Source organism: Nuphar pumila, chromosome 1 (genome assembly GCF_984573655.1).
Source record: "Nuphar pumila chromosome 1, dmNupPumi1.hap1.1, whole genome shotgun sequence".
Classification (NCBI taxonomy): Eukaryota; Viridiplantae; Streptophyta; class Magnoliopsida; order Nymphaeales; family Nymphaeaceae; genus Nuphar; species Nuphar pumila.
In genome coordinates, this window is record NC_143249.1 from 181,062,956 (window position 1) to 181,071,258 (window position 8,303).

Sequence of the window (8,303 nt, forward strand, 5' to 3'; positions counted from 1 at the left end):
TTCAAGATATTATCTTGGATTTTCTCATCCGTTGAGACCAAGATAAATGCCAACATCATCAAATTTAAAAGGGCTTCCGAAGCTTGGGTATATCTTGAGAAAATGTACACCTCAAGAGATCTATCCCACAAGTACTTTCTTCAAAAGAGGGTTTTGACTCTCCAATAAAATGACATGACCATTCGGGAGTACTTTGCCGAATTGTCCTCTATTTGGGACGAGCTCGCAATTCTTGAACCTAAATGGAGTGGTGAGGCTATCGAATTAAGGCACAAACAACTTGAAGAAGACCGGTTCTTCAATTTTTTAAATGGCCTTAGACCCGAATTTGAACAAGTTCGGTCCTCTCTTCTCTCCGCCTTCACATCCCCCTCACTCGAAGATGTTATCACCAAGCTAAGTGGTGAAGAAACCCGTATGGGGATTGGCAAAAATAACCCTAGCATTCTTGTTACTTCTTCTACTCAAGAAGATGGTGAAATGGCTAATGCCGTGTCAAGACCGAGAAATAACATGAGGACCTATAAACCTCCTCATTTCAAGAATCAAGGTCAAGGAGAAAATGATCGGTATGGCAAAAGAGACTATAGCAAAGTAACTTGCTATCATTGTAAAGAACCCGGACATATCAAACCCTTGTGTCCTAAATGGAAGAAATTGATTGCAACGGCTATGGCATCTCAAGTTGAAGAACGACCCCCTTTATCAAGTGAGTCTCTTTCTCTTCAACAAATCGTGGAAGCCCTACAACCTCTTCTCAAGGGAGGTACTTCCGGAGCCGCTATGTCATCCTCTTCTCCCGGTAAGACATCTTGGCTTTTAGATTCCGGGGCATCCTTTCACATGACCCCTAGTTATTGCACTCTTTCAAATTTTTCTAAAAGTGCTTTTCCATCCTTTGTATCAACCACGGACGGTACATCTCTTGAGATTAAAGGAATAGGTAATTTTGAAAAACAAGACTTCTTTGTTCCAAAAATTCGTTTTATCCCAAACCTTAACCTAAATCTTCTTTCTGTTTCCCAACTCTCGGACCATGGTTGCGATATAAAATTTTCTTCTAATAAATGTTGGATACAGGATCGCTAGTCCGGGAGATTGATTGGAGAAGGCTCTAGAAGAGGAGACCTCTACTACGTAGATTTTCTTCAAGTTCCCAAGAGTCAATTTTGCAACGTCGTCCAAAACAAAGACATTCATGTATGGCATAAGAGATTGGGTCATCCCAATATTGTTAAAATCTCGTACTTGCCTTTTGTTAAACATCTTTGTAAAAGTGACTTTTTGTGTAATGAATGCATTCTTGGGAAAATGAAATGTTTGCCCTTTCCTCAAAGATCCATGTTTACGACAAAACCATTTGAAATTGTCCATTCCGATGTATGGGGACCAGCTCCGGTAATGTCTAAAGGAGGTTTTTCATATTATGTAATCTTTGTGGATAACTATACTAGGTTTTGTTGGATCTATTTCCTTAAACATAAACATGAAGTTTTTTCAACCTTTAAAAATTTTCACATGATGATTTCAAATCAATTCAATGGATCTTTAAAAATTTTTAGGTCTGACTCTGGAGGAGAATACCTCTCAAATGAATTTAAGGGTTATCTTGAAAATTTTGGAATTCTTCACCAAAAATCATGTCCAAAAACCCCTCAACAAAATGGGTTAGCCGAACGAAAACACAGGCACATCATTGAAACAACTAGGACTTTGCTCATTTCTCAAAACATTCCAAAAAATCTTTGGGCTGAGGCAGCTCTTACCTCTGTCTATCTCATAAACCGACTTCCATCGAAAAATTTAAACAAAATTTCTCCCTTTGAAAAACTGTATGATAAGGAACCTGATTATAGCAGGTTAAGGGTCTTTGGGTGTAAGTGTTTTGTTCTTACTGATAAGAATGACAAACTTTCTCCAAAGGCCATTCCTTGTGCCTTTCTTGGCTATTCTGAAACCCAAAAGGGGTTTCGTTGTTATGATATCAAAAGTGATAAGTTGTATGTTTCCAGGAACGTGAGTTTTTTGGAAAATGTTAGTGGATTTGAAAGTTGTGACCCCCATAATGAAAAAATGGATTACTCCTTTTTATTTGATTTACTGAATAAGGATGATGATACTAGTGATAATGAGTCAGATCAAGGTAACCCAAATGAACTTGAAACCAAGGAAAACATCTCCTTGTCTCCTTCGTCACATCAACCTATTGAATTACCTAGAGACCCTATCACCTACTCTCATAGAGATCAAAACAACTTTAGGAGTGCTCTTGACAGATATAATGATGCCAGTTCCAGTGCCTCTCAGAATGAAGTGATCCCTCGTAGAACTGAGAGAAGTAGAAGGCCTCCTTCTAGGTTCATTTCCTATGACTCTTTCTCACCAAGATATAGAGCCTGCCTTAGTGCCATCCACTCTTATATAGAACCTATAAATTTTGAAGAAGCACGTAAATGCCCTGAATGGATTAATGCCATGGACAATGAACTTGAGGCTCTGAGAAGAGCCAAAACCTGAGAATTCCAAAATCTTCCTAAAGGCAAGAAAACAATAGAGTGCAGATGAGTTTTCAAAGTAAAAACTAAAAGTGATGGATCCCTTGAAAGGTATAAAGCTCGCTTGGTTGCAAAAGGATATAATCAAGAATATGGTATTGACTATGAAGAAACTTTTGCTCCTGTAGCTCGTATGGTCACTGTTCGATGTCTTATAATTGTTGCCTCTATCAACAAATGAAACATCTATCAAATGGATGTGAAAAATGCCTTTTTAAATGACGATTTAAGCGAAGAAGTCTACATGGATGCTCCTCCTGGAATGGAGACTCCTAAGGGAAAGGTGCTTCGTCTTCAGAAAGCACTCTATGGCCTAAAACAAGCTCCCAAGGCTTGGTATGATAGATTTAACTCTGTTATGATTGAGAATGGTTTTTCCTCTTGTTTTACTGACACTGCTCTATTTGTTAGAAAATCCAATGCAGGGATTGTTATTTTACTTCTGTATGTTGATGACATGCTCATCACTGGGAGTGATTCTAACGGGGTTAAAAGTATAAAATCTATCTTAAAAGATAAATTTGAAATGTCTGACTTGGGTTTTTTAACTTATTTTTTGGGAATTGAAGTGGCATACTCTCTTCGAAGATATTTCTTATCTCAAACTAAGCTTGCTTCTGAGATCATTGACAGGTCAGGTATTACAGATGAGAAGCTGTGTGAAACTCCTGCGGTAGTAGGAGCAAAGATGAAAATTGATGATGGAGTTCCCCTATTGGATCCTACACCTTACAGACAGCTTGTAAAGTCCCTGATGTATCTGAGTATTACCAGACCAGATATATCCCATGCAGTCCATACTGCAAGTCAATTTCAGCATGCCCCTACATCCGTTCACATGAGTGCCATCTTACGGGTCGTAAGATACATAAAGGGTACTCTAAATAAGGGAGTTTTTCTGTCATCTTCCTCTGATTTAAAATTGATTGCTTATACTGACTCAGATTGGGGAGGTGACCCAAATAACCGTCACTCCACCACTGGTTTTTGTGTGTTCTTAGGAGACTCACTAATTTCGTGGAGATGCAAGAAGCAACAAAATGTGTCGCTCTCCTCAACTGAAGCTGAATATCGTGCCATGGCCACTACTACCATGAAGATTGTTTGGATTCATCAACTGCTAGAACACATGGGGATCAAAATTGAAGGACCCACCAAGCTATGCTGCGACAACAAAAGTGCAATCTACATTGCAAAGAACCACACCTTTCATGAGCGGACAAAACACATCGAAATGGACTGTCACTATGTTCGTGAAGCATATCTCCGAGGAGTTATCGACCTTCCTTATGTCACGTCCGAATATCAGTTGGTCGATTTCTTTACTAAAGCCCTGTGCGCTCCGCGGTTCAACTTCCTTCTTGGCAAACTATCGGTCATCTTGCCCTAAGTTTGAGGGGGGGTGTTAAATTATGTAATCAAACTTGTAATTTCGTATATATATTTTATATATATAAGGTAATACATATACATATATATAATATATGTATATGTATTTACCAATTATATATATAAAATATATATAGTCATAGTAAGGGTAGTTTAGAAATTTTACACATATTCTTTTTTCAAGAATATATTTTTTTTGTATTTTCTTTTTTCTTTTTCTTTTTGTATTTTTGTTTTTTTGCATTTAATGCATTGTACATGCATTGGGAGGGGCCCAACCCACTAGTCGTTGGACCCCTCCAACGGTCACAAATGTGACCATTGGAGGGGCTCCAACGACTATGTGGAGCCCCTCCCAAGGCCTCCTCCAAGCCCTATTTATATGGGCAGCTCCTCTTGTATTTTTCAAGGGATTTGGGATTATAGCCCAACCTCTTTAGTGTTTATGAAACTTATGGGTGCAAGTGCACATTTGTGATTCGGTGTGTTGTGTTTGTTGTGCACAAGTGTTCTTGGGTGTGTATGTTCACACATTTATTCTTAAGGTTGTTGTGTTATCGACTAAAGTATCTTGTTGAAGATACTTTTACATAAACTTGGTTAACTTAATTTGTGTCTCAAATTTAACAAAAAAACAATTTCTTTTTTTTTTTTGAGCTTTTATCAGTAAATTCTTGTCAAAAAATTCTCAAATTACTTGAAAGCATAAAGATCATAAAAAGTAATAAAAAAGGGCATACCCAATGCGGTTAGTATCCAAAGGTTACTTCCAAACATATCCTGGTTGCATCACAAGAGCCATGGAATTGATTGGTTAGATAATCCAACTTGATTTATTAGAAGCTTTAAATGTTTTAGACAAGAGTTGGTGAAGTTGGTGCGACTGATTATTCATAGGGTATTGATATCAAGTCGTCTAGTTGGTGTTGCCCACAAGGGCTCCGCTAGCTCGTGTAGTAGGGGCAACTTGTGAATGTCAAAAAGTTGACAGGACATCACAAGTTCGAAACCCACGGGTGACGTCCCTTGCCACAAGGTTGAAGCTGGTTGTAGTTTCCAGTGGGCAGGGGGACCTTAAGGGTTTTACCAACCGGAAGCCAGCAATGGTGCGGTCGGTGATGGGGGGAGGGATTCCCTTGGATTATCCAAAAAAAAAAGAGTCTAGTTGGTGTCACTGTTGTGGTTATCACAATCAAAATAGTGTGTGCTGAGACCCCAAAACCCCTTAACAATGGTCGTGCCCTTCAAGAAAACGCAAAAGATCAACCTTTGAAGTTAATAACCTTTTCAACGAAGAATTCATGCCTTCCCTCCTTTGTGTTGAAATCATATTAGCACAAAAATGATCATAACCATATGCTAAAGCCTACTTTTCTTTATTTCTGAATGTCTTTGCCAACCAATCATTATCTAAAAGATTATACTTCTCTAACATTGTTTGCCATGAATGCAAAAAACTCACACGTAACCCAAGTGTTTAGCTGCATTTTGATATATATGTCACACATAACCTATTATGTGTATCCCTCTACACATTTTTTTAGTGCACTTGCAATTGCTTGATTCTCATCTGTCAATATTACTTTTGGACATCATCCTCTTATAACCCTTTGAAATATTTCAAATACCGATTCAAAAGACTCAGTTGTCTATTGTAGTTCCAAATACAACGGTTTGTTTGTGATAATTTACACCAACAAAAGGTACACATGGCCTATGTTTATTGTTTACATTGAATGTGGTGTCAAAACAAACAATGTCGCCAAAACAATCAAAGTCTAATCTTGACCTTGCATCTGCCCAAAAAAGTTTGAGATCATATCATCACAGTCCCTGTTGAATTAAAAAATGATTGAGTCAGTTGTTGCTTTGTCTCTAAGATACTATATTATAGCACCAACTTCTCCAATTTTGAGATTGATTGATAGTTTTGTCCTCAAATAGTTGTTTAAATCCATGGGAAAAAAAGTTAGGTTTTTGCTTTCTCTAACTCATTTTCCTAAACACCTCATTGTTGAGGTAGGTTCTATACTAACACACTCAGTCATATTTGCAAAAAGCTTAAAAAGTTTTTTCATTGTTTGATGAGACATTAGGTTAGGGGCTTTTCTTGGAGTAGTGAGTGCATGGTTATGGGTAAGCTTAAAAGTAGACACAAAAAACCCTTCATTCTTTTCTTTTTTAACAACCAATTTTGCAGTACAATCACATCTTGTGTCTACTTGCTTTTATTACCATCTTTCTTCCTAGCATTGAAGCCTTCCCTAATACATGTGAATTCCTTAAGTGTCACTGCACCGTACTTGTTCTTAGAAAAGCTTCGCCTTCGAACACTAAAACCTTGATTTTTTTATTATAAATTAAAACAATTATATGGACTCTCATCATCATCAAACTCCATACCAATCTCTAGAATGCAACTACTTCCTACACGTGCCTCTTTTGTGGATATATGTACATTTCTTGATATAGTAATCTCACCTTCCTGTCATGACTACTTTTTTTTGCATTAGGAAGTCATTTTCTGAAAAGACATTTGTATTAGATGGTACTATGCAGTGTTCTGATATAATTGCTGAAAAGAGGATGGACATCATTAGTAGATTAATATAAAATTGAACAGCATAATATATTATGCCAATGTACATGTACAAACAAGTAAATAAAAGAAAATAAAACAAAACATAAACAAGAAATCTAATTGATTTTCTAAATAGAATTTGGCATGGTTCCCACATGGATTTGAACATTTGTCTACATGTTTGAACAAAATCTTGCAAACTACATATCTGGTACTAAAATAGGAACCAATTGATTTTCTAACAATCTATTGGATGCTTCACGGTTGGGACCCAAAAGATGCCATCTCTAAATTAATTTAGTAGAAAATGCTAAGATTATAATATTTGACATTTAGACATATAACAATTCAATGACCACAATGCACCAAAATTACACGATATGGAAGTGTTGTTTCATCTCAAAACAACTTGACCCAAAACATGTTTTCTATTAGAAGAAAAAACCTTGAAAAACAAGAGCAGGACAAATCATACATCCTACACCATGAGCAAAATGGCACTTGTTCCCAAATGGGCAATATCCTGTCATCTCACACTTGTTACTAACTCTGAGAGAGAGACAGAAAGCATCAAAATAACTATACGATGACTGATCGCAAAGTGATTGGAATAGAAGGTGTTCACAAGTTATGCCTCAAGAACATACTAGTAAGAAGCAAGAAGGAAATGGTTATCAGGATTACCATGAGAACCGAAAATGGTTAAACAGGGGAACGTACTATAAACAGGAAGAATGCAAGCAGCACTTGTAACACATTGAAGGGATATCATGAAAATAAAATGACTGATAATCATTCAATACGCAATTCCACAGTATATACATTGCTGTCATAATTAGTCCTCCAAATCTCAAAGTTCTATTTCTATATAGCATGAATTTTAAACTTGGAGAACATTGTGGTGGCATTTTTAACACATGAATTATGGGGAATATGGTGTCTATTTGTTTCAGACTGGCAGTGGCAAAACCTATACAATGTAGGGCCCTGCTAATGCTCTTAATGAAGAGAATTCTTTGAGTGCCCGCCTGGGTATAACCCCTCCTGTCTTTGAGCAGCTGTTGAATCGAATCCAGCAAGTAGGTTCCACATTTTTGTTTTTTGTTCTAATGCAATATATATTCTTGGACATGAAAAGGTTGGTCTTTTGTGACAAGGAGATCAGTGTTTTGAAATGGCAACTAACAAAATATTGCAAGTTATCAACAAAGGAATGCTAGAAAATAGCTTCAACAACGGAAGTAAAACAAGAGCACTTCATCATTTTGCAGTAAATCCATCTCATACATAAACAAGAGAAGAATAAGACGATGAAGTAAACACACAACTATCTATTAAAAACCCTAATAACAAAACCATTTTTGAGCTTATAGACTCTCTGAAAAATAGCAACCCCAACCAAATCCTAGAACCTCTATGAAACACCAAATCATAGAGGCACCTAAAAGAAAATCATAAAGAAAAAACAAGATTAGATCACCTAATTTTCACTTTTTAACAGAGATAAAAGAAATTTCATCATGTATCCCTATGAAACATAAAAAAAAATGAGGAAGGGAGGTACCCTCTGCTAAAAATCGGAAACATGAGATGGGGACAGGGAGAGTGACAGGCTTTCGGCATCGATCGGCTCCTCAGCAGTGATCAAAGGAGAAAGGAGGGCAATGGTGGCTCATAGCTGGCCGTGGGGACAAAGGTAGCATAGGGGCTTTCGGCGTCCTCGAAAGAAGGGTGGAGTGAGAGGGATTTCAGCGTCAATCAGCTTCACGGGGACAACG

General features: G+C 37.3%; 1 long non-coding RNA gene across 1 annotated transcript; it reads right to left on the reverse strand.

Moving 5' to 3' along the window:
* Positions 1-7,296: 7,296 nt before the first annotated feature.
* Positions 7,297-8,303, reverse strand: LOC149851533 (uncharacterized). Its single transcript, XR_016433538.1, has 2 exons — positions 8,090-8,303; positions 7,297-7,966 (listed from the first exon to the last, which is right to left on the reverse strand). It is a non-coding gene; the product is annotated as an uncharacterized LOC149851533 (long non-coding RNA).